This window comes from Anabrus simplex, chromosome 5, assembly GCF_040414725.1.
Source record: "Anabrus simplex isolate iqAnaSimp1 chromosome 5, ASM4041472v1, whole genome shotgun sequence".
NCBI lineage: Eukaryota > Metazoa > Arthropoda > Insecta > Orthoptera > Tettigoniidae > Anabrus > Anabrus simplex.
The window spans coordinates 156,464,412-156,485,808 of record NC_090269.1 but is presented as its reverse complement, the minus strand read 5'-3'; positions in this window follow the sequence as shown (position 1 = coordinate 156,485,808).

Sequence of the window (21,397 nt, the reverse complement as noted above, 5' to 3'; positions counted from 1 at the left end):
TGCAGTTGGTCTGGGTGCTGAAGGCCGCCAAGAGTTATGGAGGTACATTCAGGACATCTTCGTTGTTTCAAAAATTAGAAGCTGGAATTTTGAATGTGCCAGATCACACGGAATTGCCGGGGACACCGTACAAGTATCCATTTGTTCTTGTAGGTGACAAAGCGTATCCTCTCTTACCATATTTGATGAGACCTTCCCTAGACGAAACTTAAATGATAAACAACTTGTGTTCAATTACCGTCTGTCCAGGGCAAGAAAATGCATAGAATGTGCTTTTGGGAACATGAGTGCTAAATGGAGAATTTTGCACAAACCGATAGAAACGAACGTTGATCTTGCAATTTCTATTGTTAATTCGTTTTGTGTATTACATAATTTTGTTTTTGCTGAAGAGGGTATTACTACGGCCACAACAGCAACTGCACTTCCGCTTCTCGAATTCAGCTAAGCAAATTAGGGAAATACTACTGCATTATTTTAGTGGACCTGGAAAACTGACTTGGCACAATAAACCGGAAAACATTGTGGAAAGAAATGGTGAAGTAATCAGAGAGGGACTAGTTACACATTAATTTTAAATGTGTTACATTTTCACTGCTAATATTTTATAGTGCTAAGAAAAAATGAGATTCTCTTCATTTAGTTAAATGGTAAACCTCATGTAACTAAAGGCAGCGTTATTTCAAGTATCTGCTATATTAATCGTTAAACAGAGTTGAGAAAATAAAACCAGAACACCAGTCAATTTCGTAGGTATTATTAATAAAAATATTGAATACTTACCATCACAGCCCGCCTCTGTAGCTACTTCGTCCCAGAGTTTCCTACTAATCGACGCTGTTTTTGGATCCCATAAAGGTCTCCTCTTAAACACAGTACTGATTAAAACTTCTTCCATGGGGAAAACTGTGCGAGCTAGTAAGCAGTGCGCTGGATTTAGAAACACTGCTACCTGTCCAGCTGCAAGGCAAGCAGGAGAGTTGGCATGGCATGTCCTTGAAACCTTCGCAGCGTGCGGTGTGGACGGTCTCATTGGAGGAAGATGCTTCTAAAGGGAGCATGCCGTTCACCTTCCTGCGTACTGCTTACCGCCAAGCTCGCTGCGTGCGGTGTGAACGTACCTTAAGAGCTGTTCATGGAGTATTTGATCCTATTGGTTTTTCTTGCGCTGTATCTCTCTGCCCTAAATTAATTCTACAAGAGCTTTGGGTCTCTGGGCTGGACTGGGACACTGAAGTAGATGAATCATCAAAGAAAATGTTGGGAGAACTACCTCACCTGACTGGGTTTTAGATTCCTAGATGTGTGATTGGAAGACTGTCATCGGTTGAAGATATCTCTGTATATACTGTGCGATGCTAATCAAAGCGCATGTGCCGCAGTTACATTTTTCCTAGTACAGAGAACTGATAACGTGGATCTGCGGTTTATACACGCGAAAACATGATTGTCACCCAAGAATAAGATCACCATACTACGTCTAGAACTTTTATAAGCTACTGTAGGCGTTCGACTTGTCACATCAATTTTACCATCATTAACGTCAAAAGAAATCACTGTTCATTACTGGAGCGAATCACCGATAATGTTATCTTGGATTTAATTGGGGAATTTTCGAATGGAACAGATTTCAAGAAATGCGAAAATTATCCAGAATCGAACAGTGGTGACATATTCCTGGAACCATAAAATCAGCTGTCCTGGCATCATGAGGATGTGATCCAAAGCATTTACAGGAACAAAAATGATGGGAGGGTCTCAAATGACTAAAAGTTACAAGAAGCGATGGCAAAGTGTTTGAATAAACAAGAAGCATTAGAAATTAAGTCAAATACGCAAGAATGGCACCTCGACTATTTCTTGAGTTTTCGGAAATCAGTTCGTATGATGGGGTGGATCTTGAAATTTCTATACAATTGTCTACAGAAAAAATTGACTAGAAATTATTCAGAACATACTGTTGAGGAAAAAACAAGATTTAGCGCACTCTGTGTTTTCACTCATGATGAGGGATTGATGAGGCTGAAAACATAGGTAATAGCACGTCATCGTCGCCATAAGACCAATCTGTGTCGGTGCGACGTAAAGCAAATAGGATAAAAATAGCACGTCGGGATGATTACGCTTTCCTTCCTGCAAAACTTGCTTTAGTTTGTGCTTCAGTTGAGAAACATAAAGAACACCGATTTTACTCGGCAGGCTCCGAAGGACATATTACATCCTCGGTGGAGGAAGAACGGTGAAGAGTGCAATCGCATCATGCGTTGTCTGCCGAAGATGCCATGGGAAACATCTTGAAGCGGAACAGGCTCATATACCAGTTTAAAGAGTGAGAGGCTTCAGGATTTGAAATATCAGGGGAGACTTTGCAGGGCCCTTGATTTTCAGAGAGGGAAAGCCTGGGTCTGTTTGTTCACGAGTGCTGCTTTTTGTGCGTCCATCTGGAGCTTGTGGTATCTACGGCTACCTAAACATTCCTCGAAGCTTTTCGACGCTTTATATCCAGACGTGGAAGGCCAGCAATAGTCCATAACGGCAATGGGGCGAACTTCCATGGCATCCATAATGGCTTTGAGGTAATTCAGTGGGATAAAATTGCTTAATGTAGTTCTCCAAGTGAGAATGAATGGAAATTCAGTCCTCCTGCTGCACCATGGTGGGGAGGCTAGTGGGAGAGAATGATTGGTATTCTCAAGCAAATGCTCAGGAAGGTTCTGGGAAATTCGTGCCTATCGTACCAATAACAGATGACAGTATTGTGTGACATCGAAGCTGTGATTAATTCTCGGCCACATACTGACCTGTCCAATGATGGAAGTGACCTGATAGGAAAAATCGCTGCAATGTTTCTGGAAGAGGTCAATGACGTCGGAATGCCCTACGTCGACATGATGGAAAATAAAATATTTAAGACTTAAAGGTTGAGAGTTAGGAATGAATGTCTTGGACAACACCCTACAAAAAGTAAGTACAAAACCTTCGCCGGTAAAGTAGTACTAGAAGAAAAGAGACTGAACTGGCCGTTGGCAAGAGTGACGGAGGTCGTCTCTAGCAAAAGTGGCGATATGAGACTTGTTTGTTTGAGGACTCCAAGACTCCTGAGACTGGTGCAGAGGTTATACTCAGTCGAAGTGGCATCTGAAGAAGGCCATGTCTTCAGACAATACAAGCAATATCAAAATGGGAAGAAAGAGAGAGATCAAGGGACAATTAAATCATCGATCAGTAATTTTAAACTCAAAACTTGAAGTGGGAGACTATTGATATGATGATTGATATTTTTCATAAGTGTTCATTTATTTTGAGATATAAACGGCCCAGAAAAAGAGGGGGAGGTAATATTGCTCTGTTCAGAAATGTGTACAGCAAATGGTAAATTCAAATTTTTCTCTTTAAATAATGTCATTCTGTAATGCTCAAGTGTTATATAAATGTGGGTAAATGAAGTGTTCATTTGTTCCCACAACTAAAGGTGGGAGGATGTTGAGTCGGTAGCATGTTTAAAATAAATTTAAAATGGCACGTTTGGCAGCAGAGGGAGATGTCTGATTTAGAGAAGAGAGTGCGTGTGTTTTGAAAATGAATTGCGTGTGTATGTACCGAATAAATATTGTAAATATATTATTGCAACGGGGTGTTTATAATTTTAGATTAGTGAACTTAGCACCAAGTCATTGCAATAGACTTCACTTTTCTTTTTCAAAGAATCCCTGAGTCAGATCCATGTGCACTGCGATCTACAATATGTACCCAACTCCCACACAAAACGGTTCAATGTAACACTCTTTACTTTTTGGGACGCATCTGATTCGAGTACTCCTCACTGTCAGTCTACGTCTTCCAAGTTTGGCAGACCACTGTTAAGGTACAGGCTAGTGGAAGGGCAAAGGAGGCTTAATGACACTCTAAAGGCTTCCACCTCTCGTTATTGACAGGGGATTTCCTGTCCTCAAATATAATACAAAGACAAGGGAGCACTGGCGAAAGAAAGAAGCCAATTGCTATATATGCCAAGGATTGAAAATGTGGGTAGGAGACGTACACATACCGTGGAATGTATGAAAAATGTATTTAATTATGTAAGCGGCAATCATACATACAGAAGTAAAAACATTTCGTTAAAACAATATTTATGCACTTATGATCCTAGTCTTGAGAATGCGTGAATCGGCTGATAGTCGCACACCGTATTTTCGGGAGTATTACTGTGAATGTTGCTCATACTTATTCAGAATATCTCTTAAAGATATCAGAAAAGAGCTAAAATAACACAAAAAGGCATTCATGCGAAATTAATGCATTCTTCTTGCAGACGGTACAGCAGGAGTTGCCGACGTAGAAAAGAACTCTCTAAAATTCCAGAAGAGCCGTCATCCGCGCTATCTGACTCAAAAATGAAAGTCAATAAGAAGAAAAGTTTTAGTTGTCAGCAAACATCCTAAGCTAGTTTGTACAAATATGAATCTTGAGAAGAGCGAGTGCTATCATGCAAGAAAAGAAATTTCCTGGTAAGTCAACACATGGATGTTCAAGTCAGAAAGTATCTTGTGTAGTGCTAAATGTGTGTGAGTCCTGGTCATTTAGTACAAATTATGAGACGGCTCGAAATGCTGAGTATGAGCTGGACGGGTAGAGTCTTGAACAAAATCAAAAGCAAGAGAGAAAGGGAAGGGCCATGAACGACTCCCGAGGCCTCATGAACCTAAAACCGTCAGTTTCTGGAAAGACCACAAACTGATCAGGAGAGGTCAGACTCGAGGCGACTGGCACAAGCACGACTCAGCAAGGGTTCCCATAGCCCACAACCCACAACGCACGCTCCCAAAATAAAATCCCTGGTTCCCCTTGAGTCGCCTTTTACGAGAGGCAGGAGGTACCATGAACGTGCTCAACGGTCGTCATCTACAGCATGATGAGGGAAAGGAGGACTGCATACCCAGCGACTTAACAGCTTAGAAAACAGTCTTACTGAGAGAAATGCACTGGTCAAGTACCAATTGCCTAAAAGATCTGATTCTACCTAGTGTGGCTATAGAACCTAACTCTTATATAGATAATATCTCTTTAATATCTACTAATTACAGCTTGAGAAACGAAACAGTTTCATGTGAACATTTAAGAATATTTTCATTGGCTGAAATCCAGTTTGCACTTCTCAAAGGTAACATTTCCAGGTGACCATGGTCGTTAAAGCTTCAAAATATTGGCAGGCAAGATAGGAGAGGTTGTTTTACAATTCATTGATTAGATTATGCCAAAAATCATCTATTCAATCCGGAGTATTCATTTTGGGTGAGGGCATATGAAGTCGGATGGAATCATTAAGCCTCATGCCTTATTCGTGTTATTCGACAGGAGTAAACTATGTCCAAAAAACGAATTTCAACTTACCCTCCCTCACCATCATCATACACGCAGTCGTCCATGTCTCCCACAGGTGTCACCTGGTTTCTCTGGAGGCCACCAGACATTATCATCAGTTGATCGTAGGCAGCCATACTCAGTCAGATAGGCGCTGTCAGGAGTGTGCCATGTCACTGGGGAAGGTGAACATATATAGAACACTCAGCGTGTCTCGAACGTTTAGAATGTTGGTATGCTCACTCCAATACCCTTTTCTACCAGTAACACATTTCCGAGAGTAGAAACAGCTTCACTGCTGAATAAGGCTACAACTGTGCATGTGGGTGAGGCTCCATTTAAGAAATGCTTCTTGTTATTGCTGCATCAGTACGTACTGAAGCTTGGGTCACACATATGCCTATTCTTTTTCCTCCCCAAGACCGCTAACATAAACTAATTCAGAAGGTATGTTACCTGCAGGTAATATCTTATGTCACACAGAAGAACAGAAGTTTTATACTGCTTACTCCAATGAACAATGTTAAAAATACTGATAAACATCATCCCAAGAAGAAATCAGTAACGAACTTAATTTAAATTAAGACTAATTCTGGTGTTGATTATTTTAAGCGGTAAATTTTCAGAAGACAGTCAAGACATTTTATGGGGCCATATCATGGATGTTGTTGCTAACAATCCATTTTTATTGTTTAGTAATCAGTATTGCAACTATCACATTGCAAACATTCACATGAGGAGGATATCTCTGAAAGAAATACATAATCATGGGAAGAATCAGGTCAACAATCTTCAACTACAGCATATTGTGCTAAATGACAAGATTTGCTGTGGAGTTTTATTACGGAATTCTTTGGTGCTAGTGCCGGAAAGTCACTGAGGACTCGTCGCTGCATGTGTCCTCAAAAATTAGTAGAAAGGAGACTCAAACATGCTGCAAGTGTTCAAAAAATGAGTGCAATTAACATAGCATAATTGTTTGTGAGAATGTTACCTGAATAGCATATACTTATGGGCTGGAACTAAGGCTAAAATTTAATTGAAGGGTGATGTATCTAGAACACTTCAACAAAGCAGCACATTTATGTGAATAGAGTAGAATTTAATAAGAAATATAGATGAAACAGAAAGAAACTTACATATTATTAAACAGAACTATGTGCAATTCATGGTATTACTATCTATAAAAATTCATAGATTATATGAATAATGTAGCCCTAACTGCATTTTAAGAGTTAATAATAATAATTAATATTATCATGTGCTTCATAATTTCTGTTAGAAATATGAAAATTCATACTGGTATATTCCAGAATGGATACTGTTTAGAACAGAGTCTTTATGATAACTCACACATATTAGTGTGATTCCAACCACACATGTGACTAAAGGTTACATAATATCTATAGTCACAGCTTACAGGTTAAGGCTTTTCTAATTTCTATGTTCCTCAGTCACCTACTTTTCTGTTTAGATCCAATTTTATTTATTTATTTATTTATTTATTTATTTATTTATTTATTGACTTGTTTTATATGGCGTGGCTCAGGCTATGAAGCCTGCTGTTATGCCAAACCATCTCATATGTACTACATTGTACAAACTAAAGAGTATTAATATTTCTAATTACATATAATTAATTATAAAATTAAACTTAAATGATAGTTATAAACAAAAGGTAAATTTCTGAGAGTCACTATTTAAAAAATATTAAATACTAATTTCTTAAGTCTATGTACCATTTATAACTGTTACCGTGTTTTAGCGGTAGTTATGCATGAAAGAAGGTGCTGGGTGGTGAATGGATCTCAAGCTACTAAAGTGAAATTAATTTTAAAATTTAACGAGGTTATATTTTCTTTTCAAAAACAAAGCAATAACAGACATGGCAGGTACAATGTAGCAAAACAAGGGGAGTTACAATATTTAGAGGTTTTGGGCTTCACGCCCTGACTTCAGCGATCAGCTCAGTTTTACCACAAACACAAGTTTTAACAGAGGGGCAGAAAACCCCATTCATCCCTAGGAGCCCCTGGCTCCGAATTACACAGAAAAGCCTCCACGAGGCATATGACACTCCATTTTCAAAAGAGCGATCCGCCCTCAAAATTTAAGCCTCTCAAAGGCCACCCCAAACTCTACCTTCAAGCTGTCCTCTAAGGACGTATTCACAGGGATAAAATACCCAACCTACTGAGGTCTATTACATGAAAAGAAGGTTGATTACATGACCTCTAAAATAACAATTTGAGAGGAGGCTAACCGCACTCCTGATACACTTTGTTTTTAAAACCTAATCTGGCTCTGGGCCGCTAACGCAAGGGCTAATCCCATACTACAGAGGTGACTTAGAGAAGAACACTTTACATTACATAAACGAAGAATAGTTTGAGAAAATAAGTTCACCTCAAAACAAATGTGAGTGGGAGTTCGAGAGGGTTAGCACTCTCTATCCCAATATGTAGCTTTACAAGAAAAAGATGAAAAGAGTAATTACATTTTAGGAAAAGGTTACATGATGGAAATGCTTCGAACCCGCCGCGAGTGTTAAACTGCCGACCTAGCAAGAAAAGAAGTTATTAATAGGCCATTACCTGGTGTTGAACGGCTGAAGAAGAAAGAGGCGCTTCCCGCCTCCTGCTATGTACTTAATACACTGAAAGATGGAACAGAAGTGGCCCCGAGACCCTAAAATCAGCAGTTTATATCCTCTCGCGGAAGATTCTAGGCATTAGGGGAAAGAAAACACCCTCCCACAAAATTTTATTTGCTAGGGAAAAGAAACCCCTACATAGAGGAAAAGGAAACACATTATTGGTGGAAAATTAATTAAAGAAATTCGGGATTGGCTAGATCCAAACTAAGGGGAAAAAGAGGGGTATACAGCCAACTTAAGCAATGACAGAAAGAAATTTAACAAAGAACAAACTCTTGAAATAAAAATTTCTCCAACAAAATAGTTCTTTGACTCCGCACTAGGTCGCACTATTGTTGATCTTAAGTAGTGTCCTCTAGAAGAGAAAGTTCACACTTCTTACTTCAAGCGAAACAAAAACACATCAAAAATGACACAGTTCACAAACTCAAAAATTTCCAGGTAGTGACATCTTCTGAGAAATTAGTAGATTAATAGTGTAGATAAAGTTCAACCTTCCTCCAGAAGAGGAGTTTCAACTGGCGCAACTTTTAAATAAACGGTGTAGAGGTGTACCGCCCGGTACAGACCTCCCCCCCCCAAAGTTCCTCCAGGGGTGACACATGAAATCAGTTTGAAACAAAGTCCAAGTAATGATGTTGATACGAAGATAGATAGCAGAAGCATTTACAAGATTTCTTAATTCAGTTTCAAAATGTTGTTGTTGCAGGTGAATGAAAGTCTTTATGTTTGTAGAATTTGAATTTCTGAAGATAAACTTTTAATACTTAAAGGTGAAGAAAAATTTTGCAATGTCCACCAAATATTGTTGTTGAATTCCCAAGTGTAGTTATTGCTTATGGTGACTGTCCATGTAGTTGATGTAGATTGAGTCGGATGGCCAGACCGGCCGTTGCAGCTTGCGTCCAACGGAGGCCGCTCGGACCCCTCAAGTACCCTGAGATACCGCTCGCCCGCACTATGAGGGGAGCAGAGGTGTTGAAGTACGCCGCGCCCGCGGTGAACAGATACAGGCTGCGGGCATGTAGCAGGTCGTGCGCCGCACATCAGCCTTGGCCGGGAGGAGAGCTCCGGCTCGCTGTGCACATGTCGTCCTCGCTGGAGAGGAGGGGGCCCATCCCCCTCCCCAGTCGCTGCACGGCGCTGCGCGGCTGCGGGGGCGCTGAAACATTAAAGCTAGGCGGCAGAATTGTGTTGGACTATCATTTTCTTTGAGGGTACAGGCTTGTGGAGAGGTTGAGGGGCCAGCGGCGTGTAGATATCCATGGCATTTACTATTATGAAGCCACAGTGTAAGGTGGAGCAGGAGACGGGAGCGTGGTAATGGCCGTGGCAAGAACAGGATGGCAGTTTAACGGGTCGGGGCAGGTTTTACACAAGGCTTACATCTAAAACCAAAATATTACAGAAGGGGCAGAATGCCTTAAAAGTGAAACTCAAAAAAAAAATATAACCTTCATATCCTTTCAAAATAATATGAAGCAAGTTAACACAGAAATTACACCGGTTTCACCTGGGACAGGTGAACTCTAAATATCCTCTCGGTGGCTGGATTACTTAGCAATAAGGTAACCGGCGTAAGAAAATCGAGAATGATACAAGGCCCATGAAATCTGGGGGCAAGCTTGCCCGCGGGAACAAAATTTTTGACCATAACCTGGTCACCTACCTTCAAAGTGGTGGGTCTCCGTCCACGATTATACCTTTCCCTAACCTTTTCATGAGACACTTTAAGATTGGCTTTAGCCTTCTTCCAAAGATCTTTAATGTTATCCGGATCTATTGTCTCGGGTAGAATGTCATTCAAAGACCAGAGGTTAGAGAGCGGCGAGTTGGGAACAAACTTGAACATCAAAGAAGCTGGAGTAAATTTGTATTATTCATGGACCGCCGAATTCAAAGCAAAAGCTAACCAATGCAGGGACGTGTCCCACCTAGAATGATCTTCATGATGATAGGCAATCAGTGCGGACCTGAGATTACGGTTAACCCGTTCAGCCAGAGATGGTTGAGGGTAATAAGCGGAAGTAGTTACATGGGAGATGGACAAGTCAAAACAGAATTTACGAAATAAATTAGATGTAAAAGCCTTAGCATTATCAGATACAATGTATTGGCACGGACCAAAAGAAGCAAAAATAGAATTTAGGCAAGTAATGGTGGACTGAGCGGTAGCCAGCTTAGTCGGAAATAACCAAGAAAATCTAGTAAAGCCATCTACGCACACAAAGATGAACTTGTTAGCATTACCCTTTGACTGGGGGAAGGGTCCTACATAATCGATATACAGGCGTTCCATGGGGCGCGACGCTTGATGCGAAGACAAAAGGCCTACCTTGGTGGACATGGTGGGTTTACTAAGCAAACAAGATTTACAAGCTTTTACAAGTTCACGGATTTCACCGTCCATACCTTTCCAAATGAACATTTCACGAATTTTTTCACGAGTTTTAAAGATTCCAAGATGCCCCCCCAATGGGGTCTCATGATAGTATTTGAAGATCATAGGTACAAGAACAGCTGGAACGACAACCTTCATCATCTTATCATGCCTCGAAGGGCAACATAGAACACCATTCCTCAGAACATAAGGGACAACATGTTCCCCAGAAGAAAGGGTTTCCATTATCGGAGCCAGCGTCGGATCTTCACGTTGGTATTTCTCGATATCCCTAAAGAGCATGGGAGCATCTGTTAGGATGGCATTAACCTCAGATAGTATGGACTCGGAAGGTGATGAACTGTCGACAGGTTCATGGGTCTCGACGTCGTTAGAAAACATACGGCTGAGTCCATCAGCAACAACATTTTCGGTACCTCTGATATGCCGGACATCGAATTGGAAGGCGGAAATACGGATGGCCCAACGGGCTATACGACCAGTACGACGCGGTCTACCTAAGACCCAGCTTAAGGCTTGGTTATCTGTCTCCAGGTCGAATTTGACATGTTCCAGATAGAGACGGAACTTTTCTAAGGCGAATAAGACTGCCAACCCTTCGAGCTCATAGATGGAATACTTGGCTTCTTGAGCCGATAGAGTCCTAGATGCATAGGCGATGGGACGCCTCCCTAGTTCAGTCTCTTGAAGAAGGACTGCAGCTACAGCTGACGACGACGCGTCCGTTTGGACGATGAATTTCTTCGAGAAATCAGGCATAGCAAGTACAGGGGCATTACAGAGAGCTAATTTCAGATCTTCAAAAGCGGCTTGTTGAGAAGGTCCCCACTCAAATTTGATGCCTTTCCTACGTAGAAGGTTTAAGGGCTCCGCTCTATTAGCAAAGTTAGGAATGAACTTTCTGAAGAAATTCACCATACCGATGAACCTGGCGATACCTTTAATGTCCTTGGGAGGTTTAAAATCACGGATGGCCTGTGTTCTAGAATGATCGACTGCTACTCCATCGGGTGACACAATATGCCCTAGGAATGACATAGAGGGCTTAGCAAAGGCAACCTTGGACAACTTAACAGTTAACCCAGCCTTACGAAGGCGATTGAGAACTTCTCGCAGATGGTCTAGATGTTCTTCAAAGGTTTCGGAAAATACGACGACATCATCCAAGTAGTGATATAAGTACTCAAATTTGATGTCGGAAAAGACCCTATCTAGTAGCCTAGTGAGCACAGCTGCCCCCGTGGGGAGCCCGAAAGGCACGCGGTTGTATTCGTATAAATTCCAGTCCGTGGCAAACGCTGTAAGATGTTTAGACTCTTCGGCTAGAGGAATTTGGTTGTAGGCCTGATTCAAATCCAAGATCGTGAAGAACTTGGCCTTACGAAACCATGAAAAACAAGAATGAAGGTCGGGAAGGGGCACAGATTGCAACACCACCTTCCGATTGAGAGCCCTGTAATCAATGACAGGCCTGAAGCCTCCTTGGGGTTTCGGGACTAGAAAAATAGGCGAAGAATACGCTGACTTAGAGGGCCTAATAATACCATCCTTCAACATCTGATCGATGATTTCTTTTAGAGCCTTCATTTTAGGTGGAGATAGCCTATAAGGTGGAAAACGGACAGGAATCGAATCCGTGACCTCAATTTTGTATTCAATAAGATCAGTAACACCAAGAGTATCAGTGAATACCTCTGGAAATGACTGACATAATTTACGAATACTATTAGCCTGCTCCTCAGGTAGATGTCTAAGGTCTAACAACATCTCATCCTGGGTAGGCGAAATAGAAGAACATGACACAGAATTACACTTTAATAGTGGTATTTTACAACTAGAAGCAAATTTGAATGTGCACGACCTAGACTGGAGATCGAGCACAAGACCAGTGTGAGAAATAAAGTCCGCTCCCAGTATGATGGGGCAAGACAAGTGCTTGGCCACAAACAATTTGGTTTTCCATGTAAATTTAAAAACCCGAATTTTGACATGTAAGGAACCTAGAATTTCTAATGGAGATGAATTAGCCGAAAAATATTTAACAGGAGATGAGTCATAGTCAGGGAGTTTACAAACAGCTTTCAATTTAGAATACCAATCAGCCGAAATAATGGAACAAACACTGCCTGAATCTAAGAGAGCTGTTATAGGCTCGTTATTTAACTCAATCTTAAGAAAAGGAACAGGTGCGGGGGTATCCGCCGCAATCCTAAGGCACTCTTTAGAGCATTCAAAAGATGAATTTGAAGGCTGGTCGTCCTCTGCATTTACAACCTGTTTACTAGGGGCTGAGTCTCGGGAAGATGGATTAGTCGGCTCAGCCGACGCCACTAGTCACTTTTTATTATTGGCATAGCTGAAATTTGCACCAGAAGTTGAGCAGGAGGGGGTGCTATTTGAGTTTGGGCAATTCTTGGCGATATGTGAGAAGGCCCCACACTTAAAACAGCCTTGTGATGAACCAACTCCATTATTTGCCCTACTAGACTTGATCAGAGGACACTTATTGCGCAGATGGTCAGGCGACCCGCAAGCATAACATTTACGAGGGGTGACTGATCGGCGAGGTGGAAGCCGAGTATTACTAAAAGAAGGTGGGGGTTCTTTTGCCACACGCAAGGAATCGGCATACCTAACTCCTTCCGCAGAGACGGCTAATGCTTCCAGTTCAGAGAAGGTTTGCGGGCACGCCGCGAAACACAAATATGACCTGTAGGGTGGTGAAATCCCTTCGACAATAGCTTGCACGATCTGATCCTCAGGGAAGTGGAGAGCAAACACCCTAGTATAAAACTTAATGTCCTGTATGAAATCAGCCAAGTTTTCATCCAAACGCTGTACACGATAATAGTACTTCTGAATAAGGGAGGACCTGGCCCTAGCCGGGATGAAGTTAGCTAGCAAATGGGCATGGAAATCCTCGATAGAAGATTGCTCGGCAATGGCTCTAACTATTTTGTCAGATAGAACACCAATAGCATAAGGATAGATAATTTGCAAAATTTGACATGGGGAAAGAGAAAACACAAGGGCATGATCCTGAAATTCCACTAGAAATCTTAAAAATGAAATTACGTCACTGGTGGTGTTGACGGAAAACTTAGAGATACCTCTAAGCAACATTGCCAATGGATGAGGCAAGCTGCTGAACCCAGGTGACATAGTCATTAAAGGTTTCAATGGCAAAGAAGTTAATTCAGAGCGGATGTTACTCAATGACGCACGGCGTTCAGATTCGTTGTTCGATGGGGCAGAGATAGTTTGAGCAGCAACGGTTATCCTATTGACTTCTCCCTGAGGAGGCTCTTCCACGTTACCTACATTCACAATGGTGGGCTGATCAGATTTGGGAGGAACTTCCCCAGTTAGCAATTGAGTGACCTTACTAGACAATTCAGAGATAGTTTCAAGGAGCGTATTAGCTTGCTTCCTCTGAACGTCATTCACCTTCAGAGACAACAGATCATTAACTCTATTTGAAAAGTGATATAATCTGCCTTGCACACGCTTAATTTGATTAGGAGACGGATCGTTCTCATCAAAAAAGCTGACTACAGATGCTAGCCCAGTAATATTCTCGACAATCGTGGAAAGAGAGTCATCAATTTCTTTCTCTCCCAAGTTGGGGATGGAAATGGGCAAATCAAGGGACTCCCTAAGCTTGTTGGTGTCGATTGCAACCGTGCCTCCAGATTGCACATTTCTGATAGTTAACTCGTATATCAACTCCTCTTTGCGCAAGTAGTTAAGGAGGAGAACATCGCGAGGGCCGGGCATGATGACAGAACAATTTTGAAAAACTCAAAAAATTCCAGCAACTGAGAAAATTGTTAGAGTTCGAATCAAAGCAATGTTTAGCCGTCAAAAGGGGCTAAATTGAGACCCATTCAACCACGCTCTGCTACCACTTGTTACCGTTTTTAGCGGTAGTTATGCATGAAAGAAGGTGCTGGGTGGTGAATGGATCTCAAGCTACTAAAGTGAAATTAATTTTAAAATTTAACGAGGTTATATTTTCTTTTCAAAAACAAAGCAATAACAGACATGGCAGGTACAATGTAGCAAAACAAGGGGAGTTACAATATTTAGAGGTTTTGGGCTTCACGCCCTGACTTCAGCGATCAGCTCAGTTTTACCACAAACACAAGTTTTAACAGAGGGGCAGAAAACCCCATTCATCCCTAGGAGCCCCTGGCTCCGAATTACACAGAAAAGCCTCCACGAGGCATATGACACTCCATTTTCAAAAGAGCGATCCGCCCTCAAAATTTAAGCCTCTCAAAGGCCACCCCAAACTCTACCTTCAAGCTGTCCTCTAAGGACGTATTCACAGGGATAAAATACCCAACCTACTGAGGTCTATTACATGAAAAGAAGGTTGATTACATGACCTCTAAAATAACAATTTGAGAGGAGGCTAACCGCACTCCTGATACACTTTGTTTTTAAAACCTAATCTGGCTCTGGGCCGCTAACGCAAGGGCTAATCCCATACTACAGAGGTGACTTAGAGAAGAACACTTTACATTACATAAACGAAGAATAGTTTGAGAAAATAAGTTCACCTCAAAACAAATGTGAGTGGGAGTTCGAGAGGGTTAGCACTCTCTATCCCAATATGTAGCTTTACAAGAAAAAGATGAAAAGAGTAATTACATTTTAGGAAAAGGTTACATGATGGAAATGCTTCGAACCCGCCGCGAGTGTTAAACTGCCGACCTAGCAAGAAAAGAAGTTATTAATAGGCCATTACCTGGTGTTGAACGGCTGAAGAAGAAAGAGGCGCTTCCCGCCTCCTGCTATGTACTTAATACACTGAAAGATGGAACAGAAGTGGCCCCGAGACCCTAAAATCAGCAGTTTATATCCTCTCGCGGAAGATTCTAGGCATTAGGGGAAAGAAAACACCCTCCCACAAAATTTTATTTGCTAGGGAAAAGAAACCCCTACATAGAGGAAAAGGAAACACATTATTGGTGGAAAATTAATTAAAGAAATTCGGGATTGGCTAGATCCAAACTAAGGGGAAAAAGAGGGGTATACAGCCAACTTAAGCAATGACAGAAAGAAATTTAACAAAGAACAAACTCTTGAAATAAAAATTTCTCCAACAAAATAGTTCTTTGACTCCGCACTAGGTCGCACTATTGTTGATCTTAAGTAGTGTCCTCTAGAAGAGAAAGTTCACACTTCTTACTTCAAGCGAAACAAAAACACATCAAAAATGACACAGTTCACAAACTCAAAAATTTCCAGGTAGTGACATCTTCTGAGAAATTAGTAGATTAATAGTGTAGATAAAGTTCAACCTTCCTCCAGAAGAGGAGTTTCAACTGGCGCAACTTTTAAATAAACGGTGTAGAGGTGTACCGCCCGGTACAATAACATTTAAAAAAAATACATTTCTACTATGTATGTCTCTAATTACAGCCGGAAGGGAATTCCAAGAGCGTATGGTTGCAGGTATGAATGAGTTGCCGTAACCGGTCGTGCGGTAAATTAGGAAGCTCAGCAGGGAAGAGGTTTCTGACCTTATAGGTATACTGTTTGGAGATGACAAGTATTTAAGATCCATTCTCAGATAACTTGGTGTGTCTGTACGGAGAATGTTGTGAACAAGCGAAACAGAGTGAAGGTTTCTTCTCTCCGCCAAATATAACCACGACAGCTGTTCAAGACAAGGTGATATATGACAATACCTGGGCATATTTAATACAAAACGGATGCATGTATTATAAGCCCGCTGAAGTTTAGCGTTAAGTGTGGTGTTTAGGTTGTTGTATATTACGTCACCATAATCGAAGATGGGTAGAATTAAGCTTTAAACAAGTAACTTTCTCGTATTTAGAGGAAGGAGATCCCGTAAACGTTTAAGAGAGTGCAAAGAAAAGAATACTCGTTGGCATATTTTCATCGTGTGCTCCGTCCAGTTTAAGTACTTATCAAAAATGAGGCCAAGGTTTTTTACAGTTTCGTTTATTTGTATTGGTGTTGCGTGGAATAGGATTGGGGGAATTTAACACTTTGCAGTTTGGTATGATTACTTTTGGATCCAATTATGATTGCTTGCGATTTGAATGGATTGACTTGAAGATAATTATTTTTAGTCCAGTCTTTTATATTTTCCAGGTCATCGTTTAGTTTGTTAATGTCTAGTTGGATGTAGTTCAGGTTTGTTTGTATATAAAGTTGAATATCGTCTGCGTAGAAATGGTATTTACACGTTTTTATATGTTCTGGTAGTTCATTTAAGAACAGTGAATATAGCAGTGGCGCTAGAACACTGCCCTGAACTACGCCAACTTCAGCTTGTTGCCAGTGTGATACTTTCGTACCTGCTGAAACGCACTGCTGCCGCCCAATTAAATAAGAGTGCAGCCACGTCAGTGCGCTTGAAGGAAATTTTTGTGCTTGTAGCTTAGCTAATAATATTTCCCTGTCCACACCGTCAAATCCTTTACTTAGGTCTAAAAGTACAAGGATAGTCATTTGTCCGTTGTCCATGCCTGCTTGAATGTCATTTGTAACTTTTAGTAGTGCTGTAGTTGTGCTGTGGTTAGGTCTAAATCCTGACTGGTATTTGTCGAATAAATTGTGTTTGTTAAGGTAATTTGTTATCTGCTTGTGAACGACCTTTTCTGATATTTTACTAAGACAAGGAAGTATGCAAATTGGTCGAAAGTCTTCAGGTTTTGTTGGATTATCGATTTTTCTTATCGGTCGTATTATGGCACTTTTCCATTTATTGGGAAAGATTCCTGTCATGAGTGAGGTATTTATTATGTGTGTTATTGTTGGGAGAAAATTTTAGTGAGTCTTTTAATTAATGTCAAATTTATTCCGTCACATCCTGTAGCCTCTGACTTTATTTCATGAATTGCTTCTCTGGCGTCATTAAAAGTTACATGTGAAAAATAAAATTCTTCTCCATCGTGTTTTATTTTCGTATGTAGTCTGTCGATTGTTTCCCTTTTAGTTCGTTCGTCTGTATGCGAATTTTGTGAGCAGAAAAATTTATTTAATTCGTCTAATGGCAAGTCAATGTTGTTTTCGTCGGTTTTATGTTTTGTCAAACCAATGTTCCGAAGAATTTTCCATACATTGCCAGAATTGTTATTTTTTAAGATTTCATGTGTGTGTGGCGTATCTTAGCATTCCTGATGGTCTGACTTGTTGTGTTACGCAATTTTTGTACTTTTCGAAATTGTCTGCGGTTGGATTTTTTGTAATTTTGTAATATTTCACTCGTGCTGTCCGTATGGGGGCGTGTTTGTCATACAGTCCTAAAAGTAGTTTGTTAAACAAGGTTATTTTGTCGTTAATGTCATGTACGAGCTGTATGTTGTGCCACGGTGTTTTGAGTGCGTCATCAATGAACGCCTCTTCGTTTAGGCTTTTGAAGTCTCGATAGGAAATTAATTTAGGCTCATATTTGGGACATTTCAAAGAGTAAGTTGCGTAAATAAAGTCATGTTGGGAAAGTCCGGAAGCTGACTTGTCTGTAAGTCTGCATTCTATCAGTATTGTTTGTAATTATTAAATCCACTAGTGTATGGGAAGTAGCTGTGTGGTGCGTAGGATTTAGGGGAAGGTTCGTCGTATTGAGTGAGGTAAGCATGCCTTTGAGTCGTCTAGATTCAGCAGAGTCACATTTCATCATGTCAGAATTAAAGTCGCCCATTAAAATAGCATGCTCATACCTGGGTAATAGGTCCTGTAGTGCTTCCTCCAGGTCTTCGATAGAGCTCGTCTTCGGTGCACGATACACAACACCCAGTAAACACTTAACACTGCGAATTTGTAATTCAATAAATAGGAACTCCGGCCCGTTGTTAAATTCACTTGGTGTTTTGCGTAATTTTTTGAATTTCATATCCTTGCGCAGATATATCCCTACGCCTCCCCCACCTTTTCCTACTCTATCGTTTCTTATCAGCGTGTAACCCTCCATATGTACTAGTGAAGACGGGATACTTGGTTTCAATCACGACTCGGATATTAATATGGCATGGAAGTTGTTGTTAGAGAATATGTCTGAGAATTCAGTGAAATGGGAAAGAAGGCTCTGTGTGTTCACATGGCCCACCTGCAGAGAGCTTGGAAGTACAGGAGGAATGTCGCTGGGGCAGCCAGCAGTGGTTTGGGAAGGGGTGGTCTGCGTTTGGGGAGGGGAGGTTTGCAGGCTGTAATTAGAGACATTTGTTTCCTTTAACCTAAGAAAAGCCAACTTGACAGTTTCTAAATGCTAACTGAACTAGTTTCCTGGAATTTAGTTAAGCCTAATCTAAGTTATCAATTAAATTTAACATATATTTACAAATCTAGGCATTTTCCTATTCAATTACAGTTATCGCCTAGTTTTAGCTTAGGCTCATGATTAACTAATGTTGTTTAGTTCTTGGCGATTTGTGACCCGAATTTTCCTGTCACCTCGTTTCACTATCACTGTCCCGTCCTTCGACCACGTATTTTTTACGCCGTACTTCGAAATTACCTCCGGGAGAAGCTGTAGTCTCAGGGGAGTGAGATCTTCTCGGATAGTTTTGTTTGTGCCCTTCAGTTTTTCTTATTTATGAACATTGCATTCCTTTTCCGATAGGACACAAACTTCACTATTATTGGTCTCGGACGACCGCCTTCTCTTTTCCCTACCCTGTGTGACCTATCAATGTCTTCTAGACTGAGATCGACCCCAATTTCCTCAGCGACATTTAAAATGATGTCCGTGGAATGATTTGCGGACTCTGCTACACCGAACACTCGCAAGCACTGGCGCCTCGTGTACTGTTCCAGATCGTCGGTCTTCTCCTGTAACTGGGACTCTAGATTTTATGATTTTGTCCCTATCTTCGAGAGCACTCCGCAAGTCTTCAATTACCTTAGTATTGAAGTCTATAGACTCCTGCAATTGTTCTACCACTACCTTTGTCACTTGCTCCTGTATTAGGTTGGCAAGCGTGCTCAAGACGTCCTTGCTACACAGCGCGTCCTGGACGGCTTGCTTCACCAAGTTCTCCGTCGGCACTTGCTTTAACTTTACGCGGCATGATATTTTTGTCTGCTGGTAGATGTTAATCACACGTATCACGTCACTAACACTTCTGTATACGCACAACAATGGTAGGAAAAAGTATTAGCGTCACAAATCGTTTACACTGCGAAAGTACACCTTCAAACTTAACGTTAACACGTTCGCGGCCGATGACGACACATATGCGTCATGACTCCACTTTCACTCAGTGCCGATGACGACACACGTGCGTCACACTCTGCACCAAATTTTAGAGCTCGTATTTCCGCCAATATGTATGTAAACTAACAGACCTCTTATCTGTGCACTGTTATGGTTTTTCGTGTAATTGTACATATTTGTTAATAACCAAATTGTAACAATGTATCCTCATGCCATACGAAATATATATAGATATATATATATGGTGTTGTTAAACATATGCGCCATCCGGGCATCAGATCAATTGTTAGTTACAATCTCTGTAGCCATTACAAGTCGGCATACGTTTCTGCGATTTCAAGAGAGAACAGTGAGATAAACAGGCAATTTGCAATTAATGATGATAGTGTGGAAGCTCTCCTCAACGGCAGTGACAGTGACAACATTGATAGCGATGACAGTGATGACAGTGTGAAAAGTGACTGTAGCCACCTGAGTGAGAATCTTAATCACGGATGTGTGTGTCGAGTGTCTACTCCCAATTCTCACATTACAGAAGATGAGGAAACGTAAGCAATATCTCACCTCCAAATATCCCGCCAAATAACGTTGGAAATATTCCAGGGGTCATTTCTTGGAGTTCAGATTCGTCATCAATGAAACAAATAAACTTTATTGGTCGATCGGGAATGAAGGTTCCACAGCCAAGTGACGCGAAACCCATTGATTATTTTCGCTTGCTTGCAGATGACAATTTGCTGAATAACATTGTAACTGAATGTAACGCATTTGCAGAAGAGTTATTTTTTCGAGGAAATGTCACTGGAAGGTAGCCCACTGTACTGGCAAGTTACATTGTACAGCTTATGGAGTAATGTAAGTATACATGCTCACACAGCAATAATAAGATTCTACTGCACAGTATTTTTGTGTGAAATGTTAAAAAACTTATTTTTCTGTTGTAAAGAAGTTCTACATTCGAACAAAACATTAGTTTCCTCGTTCCACTTCATTACCAGTCATGCCGCACATGCTGCGTCAAACGGCACCGAAGACGAAAAACTCATCGGTAGTGCCGCTGACGCAGCGTGTGCGTCATGGCTCGTATGCACATAAATAACATTGAAATAATTAAAATAATAATCTAAAATGCATAAGGACACAGAAATGATGTCCTTTAAGCAAAAAATGTATTACGATACCACGGTAATGGTTTTTCAAACTGACATCTATCAGCTGTCTCCATAGGGAGAGTAACATGCGAAGCTGCAGCCACTTCCAAGTGGTATATAGCTATGGCACAGGTCTGATCCTTCCCACCAAAGTCGGTCTTCACCTAATCTGAGTGCAAGTTCTTTGGTAATATTAACATCCTCTCACACCAAGCGTTGATGAATTCTCTACCCGCTGTGAATGAGGAGCACCACGTATTCAATGCGAAATCTCTGTATTAAGTGAAATCCCAATGAATGTAGATATGATGGCCTTCTATTTGAGCTCTTTCCAAATGCCCAAATCTGGGAATCCAGTTAGGGGAATGCCTTGTATGAAACAACATAGTCTACCCCAAAATTCTTTTAACAAACCGCATTGCCTGCTAATTTGAAGTGTGGAATAATGTAAATTACTGAACACAAAGATGTTCTATCATTACCAACACTCTCCTACTTTCAAATTTTCCGCGAACAAAAAATTATAGTCTCCCTTCATATTCAGTGATATCACCATTCCACACGTGATGTGTGCTATCCGAGACGTCTCTTCGGCATTCTGTCAAAGGAAGTATCCTCAAATGTAGCAGGAGATT